Source organism: Rhinoraja longicauda, chromosome 11, assembly GCF_053455715.1.
Source record: "Rhinoraja longicauda isolate Sanriku21f chromosome 11, sRhiLon1.1, whole genome shotgun sequence".
NCBI classification, from domain to species: Eukaryota; Metazoa; Chordata; class Chondrichthyes; order Rajiformes; family Arhynchobatidae; genus Rhinoraja; species Rhinoraja longicauda.
In genome coordinates this window covers 41,178,539-41,203,202 of record NC_135963.1, presented here as the reverse complement: position 1 = coordinate 41,203,202, position 24,664 = coordinate 41,178,539, and the positions used below count along the sequence as shown (strand labels likewise).

Sequence of the window (24,664 nt, the reverse complement as noted above, 5' to 3'; positions counted from 1 at the left end):
TGAATATTTGGAAATGGCATAGCTGGGAGAAACTGTTTTATTTTTTATCAAATAAGTAAAGTATTATTTAGGTTAGTGACTAAGTTATATGCCTCAGGCATTTGTTGTGAATCTAAGCTTTGTGGTCTAACCATAATTACATGAAGAAATTGCTCATTTTCCCATTGGGAGTTTTGCCCCTACATTTACTGTTGACTTTAGGTTCTCATACAAGTATTTTAGCCACATCCAACCCATTTAGTATTTTGTAGACTTCAAGCAGATCACCTCCAATTTTCTTTTCTAAAGTAAAAAGCTTCAAACTATTAACTCTTTCCAGGTAACTGCAATCGTCTGGAAAAGCGTATAAAATTTTGTACACTTTCTCCAGTATTTTAATGTCCCTTTTAAGGCCATAGAAACAAAAGTGCTCCCATTTATTCAGGGATCCAGAACATTGTTAGCTGCTGCTCATGATTTGCTCACTTCCATCCCTAGATTTTTTCACTCTCCTACTCCATTTTTCCTTCATTGGAGTTGGCGATGATTTTAAACCCCCAGTAAATAACGTAAACTGATATTTATTGATGCTGTAGTGTGTGTGCTATTCGATTACACTGTCTACAACTTTTCTATTGCCTATTTTTATGCTGAAACTTCTTAAAAGGCAAGGCAATTAACTGGTCCAGCCAATACGTAAAATTTTAATTTATATCCTCTAAGATAGGCACAAAATGCTGGAGTATCTCAGTGGGACAGGCAGCATCTCTGTAGAGTAGGAATGGGTGACGCTTTCGGTCAAGACCCTTCTACAGACCTCCATTTAAAGCAATTAACTGGAAAATGTTAATATGCACAAATAAAGAGTGTCAATGCAACTGCTAATGTAATGGAACAAAGTCATTTATATGTTAATCCAAGCCAGCTAACTACTGATTAGAATATATTAATCCAATCAGAATGAGCAAATGTAAACACGTAAATTTCTTTTTACAAATTAATGGGATTTTGCTTTCATAAATTGTCACACTTGTCAGGCTACTTCCAATCTCCAATGGCAGTCTAGACACTCAAAGGCCAAAGCAGCCTACTTGATTGGTGCACTATCCACCAACCTAAATATTAATTCCCTCCATTACTGGTGAAATTCGGTTGCAGTGTGTACCACCTACAAAATGAACTACAGCAAGTGTCTGACCATGTGCCGCTATTTAAAACTTTCTTATCCTGACAAGAGTGGTAAGGTAAGCAAACAATGGACAGTTCTCTCTTCGGCCAACATCGCCCAGCATTGGGGCTTTATTTGTACTCAGTTGACTCCAATAGATGCCATGACCTACATCAGAATGTCCAAAAGCCTCTCAACAACTGCCAGCAATATCAAAAGCCTGCTAATGATCTCTTAATTTGATTCGACAATTACAAGAAACAACAGATAGGAAAGACACAAAATGCTGGAGTAACTCAGAGTCTCAGATGATACATTCCTGGTCTGATGCAAAAGGAAAGGACATTTTAACTTGGCTTCATAGAATTTTAGAGAAAGGAGGGTGAATTGTCTGATGAAAGGTATCTTTAACCTAAAGCTTTAATTCTGTTTCTCTCTGCAGATGCTTCTCTTCCTTGACCTACTGAGTATTTACCACATTTTCTGTTTCATTGTAAATTGAGCATTTGCAATTTTTTTGGATTTTCAATAAATAACAATTGCTTTTCTTTTTTCTTATGGCAATTACAATGCCCAGGAATATAAGAGGATGACAGAGTGGTGGACTGGGCCCCGTCCATCATGGGTACAGCTCAGCCCACCACACCATAATAAGCAGTACACGAGGTGCTGCATCAAGAAGGTGGCATCTATCATTGAGGATCCCTACCGCCTGGGCCATGCACTCTGCAGATGTTCAGGAGAAGTGATGTGGTGGATAGTGAGAAACTATATCTATTGGTTTTGGAGTATTGGATTTAGGGAAACTATTGAAAAATAAGAGCCACATCTTTCAAGATTTAAATTTGGAATCTTGCAGACAAAAGAAGCTGAACGTTTGGAATACCACTCCCACAAAGGGAATTGACTCTAGATTTGTTTTATACCTGAAACGGGATTTTTATTAACCAAAGCTATTAAGGGAAATCCAGCATAAGCAGATACAGAGAATTAGGTCACAGATCAGCCACAAGCTCATTGAAAGGTAAAGCACATTTGAAGAACAAAATGGCCAAATCTTGTTCTATGTTTTCACATTTTTATATTTTAGAAACTAATGTTCAATTTTTATTTTGAAATCCTGACTAAAATGTAAGGACCAGCATTGACTATGGAAGGGTGTTCTTCCTAACTTGAACCTCATATAATAATTCAATATCATCTCTGCAAGACTCCGAAATTAGTAATTAAATAAAAACAATACTACATTCCTTCTCTATTTGACTTTATCCACAGTGGTAAACTTCTCTGGGTGATCTGTGCTTCAAGGCTTTTTAATGTTTAAATATAACTCAATACTAACAGATAAAATGTTCTTTTCAAATCCATAAGTACAGAAATCTGACTGACAAAACATCCTGCATTTCCTTTCCCTGAATTAAAGTAATTCACATCCAAAAGATACACATTGTTCAAATAAAACCAGAATACATGCATTGCAAGTTCTGAATATTCAAGTATGTTTATGCCCAAGGCTGACTTTACAACAAAAATGAATGCATAGGAATCATATCTTCAAGGTCAGCATCTGCCAATTTACAAGTGAAAGGTCTAAATTTGCAATCAGTATTCATTTGCCACTCTTCAGAAGACATTTATTAACCCTCTTTGAAAGATTGCACATTTATTAAAATGATTAATGTATCCTGACTGGTTGGATCATGGCAATGGTATAGCAATGACAATGCCCAGGAATATAGGAGGATGCAGAGAGTGGTGGGCCCAGCCCGGTTCATCACAGGAATAGCACGCCCCACAATCGAGAGATCTACGTGAGGTTCTGAATCAAGGAGGCTGGGCCTACCATCTGGGCCGTGCTCTTTTCTCGAGGTTAACATTGGGCAGGAGGTTCAGAGGCCTGAATTCTCACACCACCAGCTTCAGAAACACCTGTTTCCCTACAACCACCAGGTCTTGAACTAACCTGCACAAACCTCCATCGCTAACACAACAGTGGAGTACCATAGACTTGTTCGGAATTGTGTTTGGCATTAATGGATTGTTTTTTGCAATCTTTTTCCCCCCACTGTCTCTAAGTGTAATTTATGTGTAACTTATGCATGACTTATGTTTTTTTGTTTGTTGTCTGTCTCTGTGAAGCATGATAATTGGTGTACCTATACCCTCCCTGTACTCATGCCTTTGACAATGAATTCAACTTCACTTGAAATCAATTCTAATCTCAAACATAAACATAAACTCCTTTGCATGCAAACATGCTGCAAACCGATTAACTGTGGAAAATAGATTTGCAAGCTACAAAAATAAATCAACCCAAATGTTGTTGCCAAAACAATGGTAAGCTTCATGTACATGCCAGTATAGGCACCTCATATTGTACGAGGGGGGGGGGGGGGTGTTACACGCTTGAGAAATAACGCGTAAATCAAAAAGCGCATAAATCAAACTTATGTCAGCCACCGCATGCCATGCATAAATTTGAGTGGATTACTCCGAAAATAGTAGTGCGTGAATTAAACCAGTAATAATTAGACAATCACATTATTCTAAAAATGCATAAATCAAGCATGCATAAAATACAAGGTGTCTGCATTTTGTTTATTCATCCTCTACTTGTTTACAGGAAGAGCTAACAAATGAACTGTGAATTGCTACAGAAAGTTAAGTGTTATTATTTAACAAGGTATATGTTTCTTATTCACAAGGATAATATTTCAGAAACATCACAGTCTCTCACCAATCAACACAGACAAGAAAAGGAAACTATGGAAGGTTTTGTTCCTTTAAAATAGCGTTCAAAAGTTTAAATTCTTTCTCTTACATTTTTTTTCCTCGGCAATAATGCTGATTCTCATTGCTTTTTATCCCCTTAATAATTATTCTCATTTCTTTGTCATTGTTTAATATTCTACGGTTAAAAATTCAAGGACCCAGAAACTGTCTTGGCCTCATAACATTCTTAGCTAATATTTATCGGAATTAGTAGGGCAAAAATAGAGCCACAAGTTGACAGAGTCTTGATGGATGGTCTCAATATGAAATGTTGACTATCCCTTTGCCTCCACCGATGTTGCTTGACTCATTGAATTCTTCTGGTAATTTGTTTTGTGCTCCGGATCCCAGCATCAGCAGTCTCTTGTTTATTCAGAATACAGAAGAAATTCAACACATCATGTATGTTCAAGATACCCTCTTCTCAATGTAATTGGGCCAATACATAAAGACCCAAGAGCCTATTAAAATTCACTGTCCAAAAACACAAATGTTGAATGGGCTCCGTAATGAGTTGTCAACAAGAAATCTTAATTAATCAATCAAGAAGAGGCATATGATTATCCATTCAAACAAATGGGTCAAATAATAATTGTAATAATTAGATTATTGTCACCGAGATTTGAAATAATGTTTTATGAATGGTCTTGCTTTGCAGCCATCATTTAGTTTAGTTTTATTGCCACGTGTACAGAGGTACAGTGAAAAGCTTTTATATTGCTGCTATCCAGTCAGCGGAAATAATATATATGATTACAATCAATCTGTCCACAGTGTGCAGTTGCAGGATAAAGGGAATAATGTTTAGTGCAAGATAAAGTCCAGCGATTAAAGATAGTCCGAGGGTCTCCAATGAGGTAGATGGTAGGTCAGGACTGCTCTCTTGTTGGTGATAGGATGGTTAATTTGCTTGATAACAGCTGGGAAGAAACTAAATCTGGAGGTATACGTTTTCACATAGCTGTGCCTCTTGCCTGATGGGAGAGTGGGAGGAAGAGGGAGTGACCTGGGTGAGACTCATCCTATATTATGCTGGTGGCCTCGTCGAGGCAGCATCAAGTGTACATGAAGTCAACGGAAGGGAGGTTGGTTGGCATGATGATTTGGACTGCATCCATAAGTCTCAGCAATTTCTTCCAGTCTTGGATGGAGCTGTTCCCAAATCATGCTGTGATGCATCCCGATAAAATGCTTACTACGGCGCATCTGTCGAAGTTGGTGAGAGGTATTGGGGACATGCCAAACCTCCTGACTTTGGTACTTTTACAATAGATCCAGTACTGTGAAATGGTAAATTTCAATTATATAGTCTGCAAGCATTTTTTATCTGAAGTTGGTAAACTCTTTCAATCTATTTTAACCCCGGAGCAGATCTCGTAAGAATTTACATTAAGGGCTGCAGACCAGTTGCATTTCCTAGTGCTCGCTAATGCCGCTAATATCAAGCAGAATGAAAAACAGATCTCTGGGGCAGTCAGAACTCCAGGACAGTATCTGGTATATTAGATACTTGCTGAGATAATATATCTCACTATGGCCACTATATATATATACCTCAGTTTGTAATCAAATTTGAACCAATTTGATGCAGTTATCTGAAAGAAGGATTCTTGCCAAAACATATAAACGGCACATTATTTTCAATTGCTTTACCATTCACAGTTCCTGAGAACAAAGCCACTGCCAATCTATTTCAGATTGTTATGGGAGCTCCCAGCAATTTTAATAACTCAAAACAGACAGAAAAATAACTTGGTTTTATGAATCAGTCTGAAGAAGAGTCTCGACCCAAAACATCACCCATTCCTTCTCTCCAGAGATGCTGCCTGACCCGCTGAGTTACTCCAGCATTTTGTGTCTACCTTCGATTTAAACCAGCATCTGCAATTTCTTTCCTACAAATTGTTTGAAGGCACTTCATAAAACCAAAGTTAAAACAATATCCAAAGATATACAAGCCTTAAGTCCCACAGCACTAGGTCTAAGAATGACTACTTTCCTACATCAGGTTCTTGAACCGACCTGTACTCAACCCCAATCTTACCTCAGCAACCTAACACTATGGACCATCTCTTGTACTACCACAGACCTGCTTCTCACTGTGTTTGTTCTGATGTTTTCTTTTGCTGTCTTTCTCTTTTCACTGTCGTGTACAACATGTGTACAGTGTGCACTGTCTGAGTCTACCTGCCTGTGACATTGCTGAAAGCAAGCTTTTCAATGTACCTGTACTTGTGCATATGACAATAAACTTGATTTGTTGACTAGACGATTGTAAGGTGGGACACAATTGCGACCATTTCCTGATCACATCATGCTGCTTGAAAATTCAGCTGGGTAATACTCTAAAGCAATGCCACTGAAATGGTCATTCACATGTAAATAACAAATGGCAGTTGGTAAGTGCGGGACTCTCTGGAGCCTGTTTGCACAGATTGAAATATATAGAGTAGGGAACTGCTGATGCTAGTTTAAACCAAAGATAGACAAAAAAAGCTTTTTTGTGTCTATCTTTGAGATATATAGAGCTCTATTTAACTGCTTAACAGAGTAGTGATTTATGTATTTTAAATGTTCTAGGTGGCCAAGGCAAATTTGTGATTCAACGTTTGTATCAAAAGATTCTGTCCCCACAGAGTTCACAGGGACACATGTTCCTATCTCAATGCCTCTGAAGGGCAATTCCTCAGGGTATACATTACCAATATAGTTATCACTGAGACACGTGACACACTCAATTAATTCCTACATGTTACCACAACACTATCAGGATTTCAATGCAGAATGCCGCTGAGCATCTCAATCGGAGATTTTTCTGTCTGCACTAGTCTGGGGTACACATCAGTAAGTGTGCAGAGGCATGCATGCTAAAGAAGTCAATTTGAGTGTTCCCCAACTGAACAATAATGACTGGGAATGCAGGCAAAGAAACAGAATGCACTTAGCATGTTGTCAAGAGAACAACCTGTCTGTTAATGTCATCAAAATGGAGGAGCTGGTCATGGACTTCAGGAAGTAGGATGGATTGCATGCTTCAATCTGCATCTATGTTGTTGATGTGGCAGATGATCAAGGGGATCAAATTAAGAGGTGTAAACATCACCAGTAATTTGACCTGGTTCAAACACATTGATGCTCAGGCCAAGAAACCGGACCAGATTCTCTAATTCCTGAGAAACCTAGGGAAATTAGGCATTACTCCAATGACTCTTATAATTTCTGCAAATGCACCATCAAAAGCATCTTATCGGGATGCATCATAGCTGGGTACGGCAACTGCTCTCCCACGACTGCAAAAAGAATTGTCAGAGAATTATGGACGCAGCCATCACACAAACCAGCCTCCCATCCATTAACTCTCTGCAATAGGAAACATCACCATTCTTTTCAACTTTCCTCAAAGTTTGCGTATGTGAAATGGTAGGTTGAACTGCTGTATACGTTTCCATGAGGTTCCCCCTCATCGTTCAAAATGATCCTGGTGATCACGTGTGTCTTTTCACCCCTTTTGTTCCAAATTCCTTCTGCCATCCCCAAAAGGTTACTTGGCTGGGTAAAGTGTACCTCATGTAGGTTGGAGGCAACGAGAATTGGGGAGATTGATGGTTGGCATAAACGTGCTGGATAAAAGGGGCTGCTTCCATGATGGACAACTGAAGAAGCAAACCGAAACGTCACCCATTCCTTCGCTCCTGAGATGCTGCTCCAGCATTTTGGGTCTATTTGCTGTATAAGCTCATCTTTCAACTTCTTTAGGAATCATGTGGTAGAAAAAAATTATATATATTAAATAAATACACCATGTGATTTCTCCATATGGTAGGATGAAGGTAAGAATTTGCCTTATACTGCACAAAATGCATATATATATATATATATAAAATTTTAATTCTGTTCTGTAGGTATACATCAATCATATAATCACTGCTCTCTCTCAGAAATTGTGTTGGGATTCTTGAGACAGCTTTTGTTTGATTCTGACGAGATCTATCGACAGCTGGCAGAGACCCAAGAGGTCAACTGGCCTCCTCCTTTGAAAAAGTCTAAGAGGAGACTTCAAGATATGGGGAAATATGAAAAAAAATTGGCAGTTTTCATGAGATATCACAAAAATTATGAGGTATTGTATGTCCAAATGTTCAGGTGTAAGAATCTTGGGGTAAATGATTTATTTTAAATATATACAATTAACATGCTCATGATATTCAAAAAACCTCCAAAACCAGATTAAGTTAGCCACTGGGTATTTTCCCCATCCAAATTATTTGTAGATTACATAAAAGGGGCTCACCAAATTATGAACAATCTGATTTAAGGAAATTCAGCTTTACACAAATTGCCCCACATATTTATAAAGCATTTTTTGATTTCATAATAAAATGTTTGTGCAATTCATTGAATGGATACATACATATTCCAGTAGTTTAATTATGGGTAATGTTAGGGTGCACTTTCAATGAACTGGAAACATTATAGCAAGTATATGTAGAGCAATTTGATATGCATATATTTAGAGAAATTGATATATCTGATTTAAGGAGAAATAGGGTTCCAGACAGTTCTTGGAAAGAAACCCTTATTCAATCTGCGGATTGCCTGACTATCCTATTAATAAAAAAATTAAATCCTTTAGGGTTAGAAGGAGCAGCAAAACCTTATAAATGCCCATAGATATCACACTTTCAATGCATAGAAGCAACTTAATGTATTTACTAGTAACTACAGTTAATATTAATCAAAGCATATCAGATCAGCATTTTCAGTCTATTTATACATGCAAGAGCTGTAAGAACATAGGAATTGAGAGCAGGAGTAGGTCTTCTGACCCTTTGAGCGCACCACAGCATCAACACCATGGCAGGTCTCACTCAGCTTCATTTTCCTACACTATCTCAAAATCCATTGATTCCTTAATATCTTTCAATGAATCTCTCCGTTTTGAATAAACTCAACAACTTAGCATCCAAAATCCTCCAGAGTTAGGGTTAGGGTAATTTAGCTGAGTCCAAACATGAGTCTCTAAAGTCAATGACATTAAAGGGTCTCGACCCAAAATGTCACCCATTCCTTCTGTACAACACTTTGGTCAACGTGGGTTGTTTTTAAATGTGCTATACAAATAAAATTGACTTGACTTGACCTCTCTCCAGAGATGCTGCCTGGCCCGCTGAGTTACTCCAGCATTTTTGTCTACCTTCGATTTATACCAGCATCTGCAGTTTTTTTCCTACCCGTGCATGTCATGATCTTCTCCCAATATTTCAACCTAAATGAGAAAGTCATGTAAACAATTCCAACAGAGAGCAATTCCAATGTATAACACAGTACAGTCTGGCACTCAAAAAAAACCCTAACATTTTCATCTTTAACATAAGACGATTCTTGGTGTACACATTTGCATCAGCAACCTTTGGGTTCTAGGACATATGAAGACCTTTAAAAGTCTTCCAGTTTAAAAGTTGCTTTTTGACATTTTGAATCACGCTGAGACTTCTCTGGTGACAGTATAAAAGAAAAACTCAATCCCACTGTTGTGACTTTTGAATTAAACAACTTGGAGACTGAACCTGGTTGATATAAATGTATTCATTCATCTTTTGGGTTTTGTCTTTTGTTTTTTTTTTAACACAAAGATAATAAAGATAAACAATTGCTCACAAAAATACCCTAATGATTAAATACATTTTAACGATTTATCAATTAAACATTTCATTTTGTGAGTAGACAAGTAACTTTGCAGAAGTACATATTTATGTTTGGGCCATATTGCTTCAAGGTCAGTTTATTGTCACATGTACCAATTAAAGTGAAATTCGAATTACCGTACAGCCATACTAAAAAAAGACACACAATTACATGAAAGTTGACATAAACATCCACCACAGCGGATTCCTCACGTTCCTCACTGTGATGGAAGGCAATAAAGTCCAATCTTCTTCCTCTTTTATTCTCCCATGGTCGGGGCAGTCGAACCATCTGCAGATCGAAGCTCCCGCAGCCGGCGGTCGAAGCCCCCGCGTCGGGGCGGTCGAAGCTCCAGCGTCGGGGCAGTTGAAGTTCCTGCGGCTTGGAGTTCCCGGTCGGTCTCTAACCAGAGACCGTGAGCTCCGCGATGTTAAAGTCCGCAGGCTCCCACGGTTGGAGCCCCAAAGTCAACCCCTAACAGGGATCACGAGCTCCGTGATGTTAAGTCCACAGGCTCCCACGTTCTCGACGTCGGTCTCCAGCAAAGGCCGCCAACTCCTCGATGTTAGGCCACAGTGCGGACGGAGACACGATACGGAAAAAAAAATTGCATCTCCGTCTAGGTAAGAGATTAGAAAAAGTTTCCCCAAATCCACACACCCTGCCACATAAAACAAGCTAAAGAACACTAAAAACATACATTTAACACATACAAACAAACAAAGAAGGAAGGGAGACAGACTGTCAGCGAGGCAGCCATTGCTGCAAAGGCACCTCTGATTATTCAAAAACCCTTGTTTGGACATAGTAATTCAGGGGTGTCAAACTCATTTTAGGTCACGGGCTGGAATGAGCAAAATGCGACTTCATGCGGGCCGGATCAGTTGTGCATGTGCGTGCTCCCACAGCTTTCATTGCCTTCGTTTTACCAACCTGCTCTCATGTGTCTCAGTCTCTGCTATAACTACAAAGTGTTTCAGTTTACGAGTCATTTCTTATGAAAAAGATTACCTAGCAAGCATTATTTTGATGATTGGTATCTAGGCCCTAGATAGAGTGGATTTGGAAATAATGTTTCCAGTAATAGGAGAGTCTAGGACCAGAAGTCACAGCATCAGAATAAAAGGTCATACATTCAAAATGGAGATGAGGAGGAATAGGTGGTGAATCTGTGGAATTCTTTGCTGCAGGTGGAGGCCAAGACAATGGGTATTTTTGAGGCAGAGATTGATAGGTCTTGATTATTTTACAGGGAGAAAGAAGACAATAGAATGTGGTTGAGGGGGAAAATAGATCAGCCATGGTTGAATGGCAAAGTAGACTTGATGGGCTAAATGGCCTAATTCTGCTCAGCTGTCTTATAGTCTTCCTACAGTGTTTATGTTTTGCCCACAATGGGCTGGCTGGGTGGTGAACAACCAAACAGCAGCTACCTGGTGAAAGATGGTCTGTTCATCGCTCCCCATCCTTCTCCTTATGTCTTTCTTTCTTCCCTTCACATCCTCTCCCCTCACCTCTCATGTCCTTCTCTACCCTCACCTGCCCTCTCCCATTCCTCAGCCTATCCCTTCTCTCATCCCCACTTCCTTCCTTCCAACTTTTCCCTCACTGCCCTCCCTTACTTTATCCTCTCTCTTTCCTTACCTCGTCTCTAAATCCCCTCCCTTCCATCGTCCCTAAACACCATTCATTCTCTCATCTGCTCCCTTCCTCTCCCCCTTTACTTCCTTTTTTTACTACATACTCCCCCACTCCCCTCCCTCGACACCCTCTCTTCCCTTTTTCATCCCTAAAACCCCCCCTTCCCTCATCTGCTTCCCCTCCCCTTCCTTTACCACCACCTTCCCCCTTCTCTTCCCTATTCCCGTATAACTACCAGCACGTCTTCACATCCCACCTAACCTTAACCCAAACCCAGAGCCCCCACCCTGGAGAGCAGCTCAGATTTTGGATCGCTGGCTGCGGCCCCATTCACAGTGCGGCGACCTCCCACCAGCATCTATCCACGCATTCAACTGGGTCTCAGGTACATGGTGGCGGTCTCTGTGGCAGCAGCCCAGGCACTTCCTGCCTGTGTCACCGCATGGCCACATATGGGCGTAGCTTCCACTCACCCCAGGAGATGGGGAGTGGGGAGGTGACAAATCATCCTGCGGGCCGGATTGGACCACTTCGCAGGCCGGATGTGGCCCGCGGGCCGGTAGTTTGACACCCCTGATATAGATGGTCTAGAAGTTTCTACGGATGAAGACCCCGGATGCCAAAAAGTGGTGCTGTGAGGGCTGACTCTCTTGAGTAGACAAGTACCCCATTTATTGATAAACAGGCAAATTTGCCAGTGGTCATGTTTGATGTGCCAAGTGATAAATCTGCCTGGACACCCACAAATCAGTACATTTAATTTAACAAATATCCATGGGGACGTATGCAGAGATGAGCAAATTGCTCCCTTCATGCGAGTAGGATTAGGAGATCCCACTGGCAATAGACAATAGACAATAGGTGCAGGAGTAGGCCATTCAGCCCTTCGAGCCAGCACCGCCATTCAATGCGATCATGGCTGATCACTCTTAATCAGTACCCCGTTCCTGCCTTCTCCCCATACCCCCTCACTCCGCTATCCTTAAGAGCTCTATCCAGCTCTCTCTTGAAAGCATCCAACGAACTGGCCTCCACTGCCTTCTGAGGCAGAGAATTCCACACCTTCACCACTCTCTGACTGAAAAAGTTCTTCCTCATCTCCGTTCTAAATGGCCTACCCCTTATTCTTAAACTGTGGCCCCTTGTTCTGGACTCCCCCAACATTGGGAACATGTTTCCTGCCTCTACTGTGTCCAATCCCCTAATTATTTTATATGCTTCAATAAGATCCCCCCTCATCCTTCTAAATTCCAGTGTATACAAGCCTATAGACATAAGTGGCTATACACATTTGTACGTCACATTCAAAGTTAATGTATTGCTGTCTCGAAAACATATTTCATTGTGATTATGGTGTTCCAAATCAGTCTATGAGATTTACCAGCACCAAAACTGCCAGATCAGGAAAGGTCTTGCTTAAATTCGAAATATATGAAACAGCTGAAATGTATTTTATCTCAACATATAATCTTAGAAGGAAAGTACTTTATGATTCCCCAAACAATTGCAGTTACTTGTAGTTGACTTGATCTGAATATCGCAGCAGCTCAGCCTATTGGAAGGATTTGCACTGTGTTCTAATGATAATAACACTTAAGGCATTCATGCTTCCATATCCCAAAGTAAAGGTAACAAATATACCAGTCTGTGTTTATCATTGCACTACCACTTTACTGGGGCAACTGCAATCCATTTATTTACAGAGGTAAATAACTTTATAGTTATAAAAAACGTTTCACCATATCCAGAATGTTCTTAATTGTGCAGTTCTTCATTGTTACACATATCAACCTAGTTATACATTTAAAGGAATTAATATAATATAGCTCAGGGAAGAACTAAAATGAAAATTTGGGGGTTTCTTGTATTTTACATATGCATTCATAGAAAATAATGTAAACATAAAATTTGAAAAAGTGAGTTTGGTAACCATTTTCTGATTTACTCTACCAACATGTTCCGGAATTTAATAACAATAAAACTTACACTAGATGACATCTCTGTCTCTCAGGTGAAAGATAAAGATCCAGTACCCTGCAACATTATTTTAAGGCACAACAGAGAAGTTTTTCATTTTACTGGCTGGTATTCACACAAGCAATATCACTAATTTGTTATTATTTTAAAATTATTAAAATTATTTGGTATAGTGTTTCCGAAATTACAACTGTGACTCCACTTCATAAGCACTTTACTAGTTGTAAAACGTTCTGTTATTCTTCAAGGTCATAAATGGAAGAATTCAGATCCAAGTCATCTTTCTTTTCATTATTCATTGAAGCCAGGCAACAGGGTGGTTTCCAAACAAATATTCAGCTCTTGCCTCCAAAAATAATTTCCCTTTGCTCATCTTTCCTCCTGCTCACTCATGAAACGTAACCAAGTCTTTAATTTGGGTGCTAAATTAGCGCCCGGTGCGGCTCGGCCGCAGGACACCATTCTGCTTTAGTTAAACATTTTGTTCAAGATGGCCGCGCCGTTGTGTTTGGCTGCCTGCCACTGTATGTTTCTTTTTTTTTTTTCCTAATCAGATGTGCAGCACTTTGGTCAACGTGGGTTGTTTTTAAATGTGCTATACAAATAAAATTGACTTGACTTGACTTGACTTGTTTTAACAATTCAGGAAGGTTGCATGATCTGTTGTTATTGTTCAAAGATATATTTGTGGAAATTGTTGGTACAGAATAACTCCCCTAGTTCATTGATGCACTATTTGAATTGGAATAAATGTGTGAAGACCATGGAGAATTTGCAATGTGATAAATTATTCATCACTAAAATGCATGTATTGCAACATCATGTCTTAATAACCTAAGTGACTAATAACCTGCAGCAACATGTTGGTAATCTTTCCTAGAATTCATAAAGATGTGGTTTAGCTGTAGTTTAAATTACTACGTAAAATAACATGACATAGACATACAAAGACTGAAAGACATGAATTTGAATGTTGAGTTAGGTCTCCGTCAGGATGGCAGTTATGAATTTTTAATTGATTGAGGGAAAATTAATCATGCTTCTCAATCATTACCCAATGACCTTTGTTAGAAGGATGATATGTGGGATGACAATAAACCGATGAGCAAGGTATTGGAGTTATATTCTCGTCAACTGGTTTGGAATGTACAGAATTTTTAAAAACTGTACTAAAACACATTAATATTAAACTGCAACTTTGTGATTTAAATTCCAATAATTGCCCTATGTGTTTAAATCATCCCCTTTACTTAATAACAAAATCTAGTTATGTTTAGTTTTAATTAGTCGCTACCACAAACTACATTTCTTACACAAAATGGGTTTATTTTTCGAAGAACAGAAGACATTGAGGGACAGGTTTGATTTCTCCATCTCCATGTCCTTTTTATTTTTAGTGCATCTTCTTGGAGGTATTTTTTCCTCAGCCAGCTGCCCAGAATAGCTGCCATTGACCATGCCCTCCTATGGGAAGACACTACCCAATCAGTGATTAAGAAGTAAACAAGTTTCAATCAAATTGTAGTGGCAACTTCGGTCTTTACCACTGAAGTTCTCTCCGCTTGCCACCATTTCACGGAGGAGTGGAGTGAACGTTCTTGATGCAAAAAACAACAGAGATCTTCACAACGTTTAGTTTAATTAGTCGTTTATTGAAGTAGTGATACAAACAGATTTGTATTTCTCCCGTCATAGGTCTAGTAAGAACTGTATCTAGCCATAGTTCCTTCGTGACTGACCCCTCCCATCTCTACATTCCCAGATATACTCATAATTCTGGCTCCTTCTAGTCCATATATGCCCATATATATGTATTCATCTCACAACAACCCCCAAGTGTCCAAAAATAATACAGCAGGATATAAAATAATATAATATGCTAAGACAGCTAATAAACACAAATGGCTCCTACACAAATATTATGTAACATTACCGCACAGAAAGAAACCATTCATTCAATACAATTTATCTTCACAACTGCTTTGCACGTATCCTTGCAATACTTTTGTTTTCAAAGATGCATTAAAAAAGGAGCAAAGAGGTCCTTCTACAGTTGTACCGGGCCCTGGTGAGACCGCACCTGGAGTACTGTGTGCAGTTTTGGTCTCCAAATTTGAGGAAGGATATTCTTGCTATGGAGGGCGTGCAGCGTAGGTTCACTAGGTTAATTCCCGGAATGGCGGGACTGTCGTATGTTGAAAGGCTGGAGCGATTGGGCTTGTATACACTGGAATTTAGAAGGATGAGGGGGGATCTTATTGAAACATATAAGATAATTAGGGGATTGGACACATTAGAGGCAGGAAACATGTTCCCAATGTTGGGGGAATCCAGAACAAGGGGCCACAGTTTAAGAATAAGGGGTAGGCCATTTAGAACGGAGATGAGGAAGAACTTTTTCAGTCAGAGAGTGGTGAAGGTGTGGAATTCTCTGCCTCAGAAGGCAGTGGAGGCCAGTTCGTTGGATGCTTTCAAGAGAGAGCTGGATAGAGCTCTAAAGGATAGCGGAGTGAGGGGGTATGGGGAGAAGGCAGGAACAGGGTACTGATTGAGAGTGATCAGCCATGATCGCATTGAATGGCGGTGCTGGCTCGAAGGGCTGAATGGCCTACTCCTGCACCTATTGTCTATTGTCTATTGTCTATTATGCATTTTAGAAATTAGACAGAATTACATATATAAAGGGGACTGAACTACTATAATTAGTAGATCCATTTGTCTGGGTCTGTTAGAACTCTACACTGATTCTGAAGGTCATGGGTTCAAGTCCTACACCATAGCCTAGTGTGCGTGACAGTAAGGAAATTGCAGTCACAAGGCAAAACAAAGGACAAACGCTTCCGATCAAGGATCTGAATTCAAGACATTTAAAATACTTTTCATGCTTGCATTAGCTACGGAAGAAATAACCAATTGTTTTCTTAAATGAAATTACATGCCATAACAATTTAAAATATTCACATTAATAAGTGGTAATGTACACATTATTATACAGTAACATGAAAAAGTCAATTTACAATGAAAAAAATTGTGTTAATAACAATGAGATCAAGTAATAACAGCATCAAGTATGTCATACTAGTAGCATTTTACTGAACGTGAAGATCATGGGTACACACACCACCAAAGGTTTTACTATGTAATTTTGGTTGACACTTCAAAGACGGGCAGACAGACTTAGATTCATGCAACAAAAAAAGCAAACTGTAGAAGGAACTCAGCAGGTTGAGCAGCAACCAGTCAGAGGAAAGCAATTAGTCCTGATGCAAGGCCTCAATCTGAAATGTCCACAATTGGGCCATTCTTAGTCACGTGTGTGACCAAAAATATGAAAAACGGTGTAATATATCTCTTCTAATTCTGAAAGCATTACAGGAATATTGTTTTGTACTGTATATATGACTTATATATGTCGAAGTTTATCAAGTGAAATTTTTATATGTTATGTTGGCAATGTTTGTTTAGGGTCAGAGGTCAAATATGACTGGTCACTGGTCAAATGCAGATGAAAAAGTGCTGCAAGGAGGTAGATTGGAGATTCTTCCTTTGCCTAGGAGAGGTCCGTTCAAGAGTATGAGAAGAGCGGGAAAGAGGGCGGTTCTTGAGTCTGGTGGTGTATGCGTTATACCTTCTGCCCGTTGGGGGAGGGGAGAAGAGAGAATGACCAGGGCATGAGTGGTCCTTGTTTATGTTGACTACTATCCCAAGCATTAGGTGTAGATGGAGTCGATGGGAAAGGAGGTCCGTTTGTGTGATGAACTGGGCTGCATCCACAACTCCCTGCAGGGTCTGTGGTCATGGGCAGTGCAGTTACTATACCTAATGAAAGAGGTAGTCGGTAGTGTTCCATTGCTGAGAGAAGATCAGGGCTGTGAGGTCAGTCTAAAAACCTGATTAATGTAGTAAAGTAACTGTTCTGGAACCTGGTGGTGTGCAACCTCATGGCAGGAGCAAGAAGTAGGCGTGGCTTGGATGGTGAGGATCTTTGATGATCGTTACTGCTTTTTTGAGGCAGCATCTCATGCAAATGCTTTTGATGGTGAGAAGGACTGCAGCCTGATATATTCATTTGTTATCCAGTTGGTCCAGAGCAGAATGAGGACAGTGAAAAAACACCTGCTCTTGACCTGTTATAGCAATAGACAAATTGAAACAAATCTAGGTCCTCTCTGAGGCAGGAGGTGATTTGTGCCTTAACCAACCTCTCAAAGCATTTCATTTGTGGCAAAATAACTTGCAAGTAACTGACTCTTGAATTCAGCAGCTCTTGGTCACATTGCAACATTTTAATATTTCTATCTTACTTCTATCCTATTTTCAGGAGGCAAGGAAACAAAGATAATATGATTTTATTTGTGGTGGGAATGTGGTCAAAACAGCATATTTTATGCCTTTTAATTACTGGAAATAGATCACACAAATGATGTGAAACAATTCCTGGGTTAGTGTTAGGTATAAAATATTTCCCTTAGGATATAAACAGTTGAAAAATGCTAAACAAGTCACACACTCATTAAAGTTTATCACTTCAGTCAGTTTACATTAATTTGATGTCACCAGATGTTTCCAGTTGAGATCATTAATAAAGGATAACAAGCATTTTTATAACGCAGAACACACACGTTATTTTATAGTTTTAACAACAAATAAGGCCATCCGCTTCATTACATGCATGCTGGTTCCCAGGGGAGCAATCCATGTCAATAGACTATATAGACAATAGAAAATAGGTGCAGGAGTAGGTCATTCGGTCCTTCGAGCCAGCACCACCATTCACCGTGATCATGGCTGATCATCCACAATCAGTACCCCGTTCCTGCCTTCTCCCCATATCCCTTGACTCCGCTATCATTAAGAGCTCTATTTAACTCACTCTTGAAAGCATCCAGAGAATTGGCCTCCACTGCCTTCTGAGGCAAAGAATTCCACAGCTTCACAACTCTCTGAGTGAAAACGTTTTTCCTCATCTCCGTTCTAAATGGCCTAGCCCTTATTGTTAAACTGTGGCCCCTGGTTCGGGACTTCCCCAACATCGGGAACATGTTTCCTGCCTCTAGCGTGTCCAATCCCTTAATAATCTTATATGTTTCAATAAGATCCCCTCTCATCCTTCTAAATTCCAGAGCATACAAGCCCAGTCGCTCCAGTCTTTCAACGTACGACAGTCTGGGAATTAACCTCGTGAGCCTACGCTGCACTCCCTCCATAGCAAGAATGTCCTTCAAGTTTGGAGACCAAAACTGCACACAATACTCCAGGTGTGGTCTCACTAGGGCCCTGTACAACTGCAGAAGGACCTCTTTGCCCCTATACTCAACTCCTCGTTATGAAGGCCAACATTCCATTGGCTTTCTTCACTGCCTGCTGTACCTGCATGCTTCCTTTCAGTGACTGATGAACTAGGACACCCAGATCTCGTTGTACGTCCCCTTTTCCTAACTTGACACCATTCAGATAATAATCTGCCTTCCTGTTCTTACCACCAAAGTGGATAACCTCACATTTATCCACATTAAACTGCATCTGCCATACATCTGCCCACTCACACAACCTGTCCAAGTCACCCTGCAACCTCATAGCATCTTCCTCACAGTTTACACTGCCACCCAAATTTGAGTCACCTGCAAATTTGCTAATGTTATTTTTAATCCCTTCATCTAAGTCATTGATGTATATTGTAAATAGCTGCGGTCCCAGCACTGAGCCTTGCGGTACCCCACTAGTCATTGCCTGCCATTCTGAAAGGGTGCTATTTATCCCTACTCTTTGTTTCCTGTCTGTCAACCAATTTTCTATCCATGTCAGTACCCTACCATGTGCTCTAACTTTGCCCACTAATCTCCTATGTGGGACCTTGTCGAAGGCTTTCTGAAAGTCCAGGTACACTACATCCACTGGCACTCCCCTGTCCATTTTCCTAATTACACTACATCCTCAAAAAATTCCAGAAGCATGATTTTCCCTTCGTAAATCCATGCTGACTCGGAACGATCCTGTTACTGCTATCCAAATGCTCCGCAATTTCTTCTTTTATAATTGACTCTAGCACCTTCCCCTGATTTTCCCAGTCTATCTGCATGTCGAAATCTCCCATAACCACCGTAGCATTACATTTGCGACATGCCAATTTTAACTCTTGATTCAACTTGCACCCTATGTCCAGGCTACTGTTTGGGGGCCTGTAGATAATCCCATTAGGGTCTTTTTACCCTTACAACTCCTCAGTTCTATCCATACTAACTCTACATCTCCCGATTCTATGTCACCCCTTGCAAGGGACTGAATATCATCCCTTACCAACAGAGCGACCCCACCCCCTCTGCCAACCTGTCTGTCTTTTCGATCAGACGTCTACCCCTGAATATTCATCTCCCAGCCCTGGTCCTCTTGAAGCCATGTCTTGTAATTGCCACAACATCATACTTGCCAATGTCCTTTTGCTTTTCTTATTTGCCAACATCCGAGCAACTCATTCTCCCTCATACATCAATCAAAGTCCTTTTTATAATTATTTTTGCCATTTGCCAGAGGTAACCTAACCAAAGGTAATTTGAAATAGCCAAGCAACCTACCAGCACTGTTTGTGGAGGTAGGAGGAAACCTGAGCATGAGTAGTAGTATATCCACAGAGTTACGGAGAGAGCATGCAAACTCTGCACGGAAGGCGGCCAAGGTCAGATCGATTCAGGGAATTTGAAGCTGAGAGGAGAACTAACTTCTGTGCCACAATGCCACTCAAGAATAAAGCCTCAGAATTGATTGTGTAGTGATTGCTCAGCTGATGTAAATTAATTCTGAGCAGCACAATGGTGACTCTCAGCTCCAGCCACCCAGGTTCAATCTCTGATGCTACTGTGGGAAGAGCAAGGGGATGGGATTGATTGAATGTAGCCTCCCATGGTACAATGATTGTATGATTTCATGGTCAAGCTAAAAAACCCACATGCCAATCAACCTTGTTAATCTTGTTAGAGCTCATTTGGACTACGCAGTCGCTGCATGGGATCCATACACAAATAGAAACATTTCTTCCATCGAACATGTCCAAAGACAGGCAGCTCGATTTGTTACAAATACCTATGAGAGAGAGAAGCGAGTGTTACCAAACTTCTCAATTCATTGGGGTGGAACCCGCTCCAAGATAGAGGTAAAGCCCACCGTTTGACCTGTTTTTACAAAATGTTAAATCGTCAGCTCGACATAGATGACCAAATCTACACCAAACCCAAACCTATCAGGAGCAGATGAGGGCACACGATTCAATTCGAGATACCAGTTACCAAAACAGATGTGTATAGCAATTCATTCTTCCCTCGCACAATTAAAGCATGGAATAGTCTTCACCCTACTATAGTTACTCAACCAAACGCAACTAAATTTAAGGTAGCTCTCTTCTCAAAGTAGCCCTTCTTGCTTAAGTCCATACTCCGCCACCTCCAGTTTAAATTCCATTTGGAATATTTTGGAGGAGCAAGAACCAAGAACCTATCAATGGAGTTGAAAGTACTGGAAACAATCAGTGATAAAATAACTTTCATTGGAAATTCATGAATAAAATAAGGAGTGCCAGCTTGCACTTGTTATTGGCAAAGCAAAACCTGGTTAGGTTTATGGAATTCTTTAATGAGGCAACAGAAAAAATGGCCACGATACCCACCTCATAGGGCTGCATGCAGAATGCTATAGGCACAGTTAAGTAATGGCTCAACTTTGGGATCAGTTTTAAGTTCTACAGCCTTTCTACATCCAGTTATAAATGCTAGCAGACAATTTCACTAATAACAGGAAGGGAATGTTCAACCATAACCTCATTTTCAGTGATAGGAGTCCAGCAAATAAATGTGAAAGACATTCACAACCATCTTCAGTCAGGAATGAAATTCAGAAGTTCTTTCCGCAGTTCTATTTTAACATCCACTGTTTAGTTTAGTTTATTTTAGTTTAGAGATACAGCGCGGAAACAGGCCCCTTTCGGCCCACCGAGTCTGCGCCGACCAGAGATCCCTGCACATTAACACTATCCTATACCCACTAGGGACAATTTTTACATTTACCAAGTCAATTAACCTACGTACCTGTACATCTTTGGAGTTCACCGATTGATTAATGAACTCGGAGTATATATATTCACTACAATACTAAAGTAAACTCAGTGCAGACCAAGCCTGCAAGAAATGTAACTGAGAAGCCATAAGATACTTTAGGAAAAATTTTCATGGTAATGAATCAACAAAGCCTAGAAGTACAATGATACTGCTGTAGATTTCATTGGGGATTTGAGGATTTCATTAAAGATGACAGTCAGCACGAGCATGCTAATTATTAATGTTATTCCTGCTTGATTATATCCTTATTTATGAAATTGTACAACTGAGGAATTGAGCAATGTAATCTATCCAATAACACTGAGAGACATTCAACAGGCATTAAGGTAAATTGTGTCTGGGAACTCTGATGACACACAATTGCTTTGAAACTATGAAAATTACAACTTGTTTCCGGTGGTTAGCTTTTCCCAATAGATACATTGGGAAAGTGCATCAAAAGTATGTATAGGCAAGTGAGATGCAGATTTCTATTCCATTCCATTTATTATTAACAAGACCCTGCCTAACATGTACAATGAGCCTCAAAAAAATGCAACTGACTGTGGACTAGACAAATTTAAGTTAAGTAATATTGATTACTTATTCGTGCAATTAAGGGCCAGTTTCCATGCTGTATAACTCTACAACTCTTAAAAAATAGCGTGAGCCTTATGCACTGATCCCCAGGTAGGCTATCCTATTATTCAGTCTAAAGAAGGGTCTCGACCCGAAACGTCACCCATCCCTTCTCTCCAGAGATGCTGCCTGTCCCGCTGAGTTACTCCAGCATTTTGTGTCTGTCCCATTAGGCTGTTACCCTGATCTCTCCATTGTCTCCATGCTTCTTGGATGCCTGAATAGAGAATGTGTGTGTGTAACGGAAAATAACAGCGAACAAAAAAAATGTGAGTGAAAAAGAATTTGAATGACTGAAAAGGTAGAAAATTGACACTCATGGTTTGGGTGCAAAAGATTATGGCAGAGACCTATTATTGTGAACACTACGATTTACACAACATTACAGTTCTGCAGCTGCGGCTCACCGGCAGTCTCTCTGTCTTTTTTTTGTTTTTTGTCTATTGTCATCGTTTAATGTACGTTTTGTTCTATTTTTAACTCTGTGTATGTGGGGGGGTGGTGGGGGGGTTGGGGGAAACCTTTTTTCTAATCTCTTCCTCAACGGAGATGCGACCTTTACCGTGTCGTATCTCCGTTCGCGCTACGGCCTAACATCGTGGAGTCGGCGGCCTCCAGCTGGGATCGACCTTGAAGACTCCGGTCGCAGGGCCTGGACTTACCATCTCGGAGGCTTCGGCCGTGGGCCCTGCAGACCGCAACATCGGGAGTTCGCAGGTCCCTGGCTGGCGGCCGGTTTTTGGGAGCTCCAGCCGTAGCAGCTTCGACCGCCCCGAAGCGCGAGGTATGATCGACCCGCTCGCAGGCCCTTCATCACCCTGCGTGGCTCGGCCGCAGCACTTTCCATCGCCCGGTGGGGGCTCAGGACTTTCATCGGCCTGCTCGGCTCGGCCCTGGGACTTTCCATCGCCCAGTGGGGGCTCAGGACTTTCATCGGCCTGCTCGGCTCGGCCCTGGGACTTTCCATCGCCCGGTGGGGGCTTCAAAAAGTTGGGAACCTCGATCACCTCGTGGCACCACGGGAGAAGAATGAGGAGGAGATAAGACTTTGCCTTCCATCACAGTGAGGGTGTGCCTAGAGCAATCACTGTGATGGCTGTTTGTGTAAAAATTGTATCTGTGTGTCCTGTGCTTTTTGTTGTCTACTGCCGGACCCTGACGTGAGAGGACGCTGGCGTTGTTTATTCGCCGCTTTTCCGTTAGGATAGTTTGTCTGTTTGTTTTTATGTTGATTGTTTTTGTAAAGCGCTTTGAGCACCTGATAAGGCGCTATATAAAATAAATGCTTATTATTATTATTATTATTACTCGAGGGATGAGCATACTCACCTGTGCTTTAGCTATCATTATCAATGTGTGTAAACTTGCATATTAGATAGTGAAACAGATTAAAGTAAAATAAGAAATGAAATGGCCATTGGGGAGTGGTACATGCAGTCTGCTGACCCCAGTAAAACTACACTACAAATCAACATTTCCAATTAAAAAATGGACTTGGATGTTTAAAAAAAAAGGACAGAAAATTCAGAAATTGCAGCTTTTGAACAGAAACAGAATTGTGTATCATTGTGTATCTTGGCAGTTTAACAAAATTTTATGTAAAATCTGCAGAAGGATAGGAACTTGTAGCCTATCTATTAGCGGTTAGTGCAAGCCCTTCCATTATTATTTCTGGGCACTTTTCCATCCTTTATCCTATTAAAAAAAAATCAACATCTCTGAGACGACATATTCAAATGACTTGAAAAAAAATCAATGATCCACTAGCTAGCTTGAAAACATGTTTTTCTCCTGTTAAATTTCTTTGTTCTCCAGACCACAATTCTTCTATTAATATGAGGCATCATTTGATTTTTTTTTTTTAAAGACAGAATGGGGTAATACCTTTACATATGCCCTTCAGAAATGTTGGACAACAATATTTCCACTTTGGAAAACACTGAGATTAACTGAATATTTCAGAAGTTAAGATGTCAAAGCAACAGCTCAATGTTATCGCATAAAGATCCCGATGCAATAAAGCAAACGAAAGAGAAAGCAAATTCTGAATGCAGATGCATACAGAGACCCCGCGCTCACTGCCCACAGTTCGACAAAGAATACAGTTAATGGAATCTGGGAAGAAAAATAAATCCGCCAAGAATGACAATTCGCAGCTGTATTTAACTTAATTATTTCACTCAGTGCTGCTGCCATTCGCAATAAGAATAAGAGCACAGATATTATGAATTTTACAAAATGGTCTCGAGCAGCATTTAATACACATTATTGTAACACAAGTTAAATTAAATGGTTCACATCCTCTGCCAAATAATATCAACTGAAAAATTCTCACAGAGAAAAATCAGTTCAATCTGGCACGATATCTGATAAATACATAGGATGGTGTTACATTTGCATTAAATAGATATTGCAGTTTCAAATCACACTATTTTTTGTGTGCATTTATTAGCAGACAGGTAACAAAATCAAGCCTTATCTGTCTTTTAAACCTTAAACTACTTTCCAGCCTTTGACAAATATCATAGCCTTTGTCTGATGACCGGTTATTTAACAGCCAGCACGACTTCTTGTTTCCACAAGAGATTAAAACTTGAATGGAAAAAAATAGCTCCTTTCTTTCTTAGTGAACCAAATAAACAATTAAAGCACACTGTACAATCTCTGGTTTATGAAATTAGATGGATGGTATAGGGCTCGGTGTCCTTAACTTACTGAA

The 24,664-nt window shown here is 40.2% G+C and overlaps 1 protein-coding gene across 2 annotated transcripts in view; it reads right to left on the bottom strand.

Moving 5' to 3' along the window:
- The window catches only part of LOC144597825 (solute carrier family 53 member 1-like), a 188,157-nt gene that overhangs the window by 84,217 nt on the left and 79,276 nt on the right, over window positions 1-24,664 (bottom strand). The gene's annotated exons all lie outside the window — the stretch shown is intronic.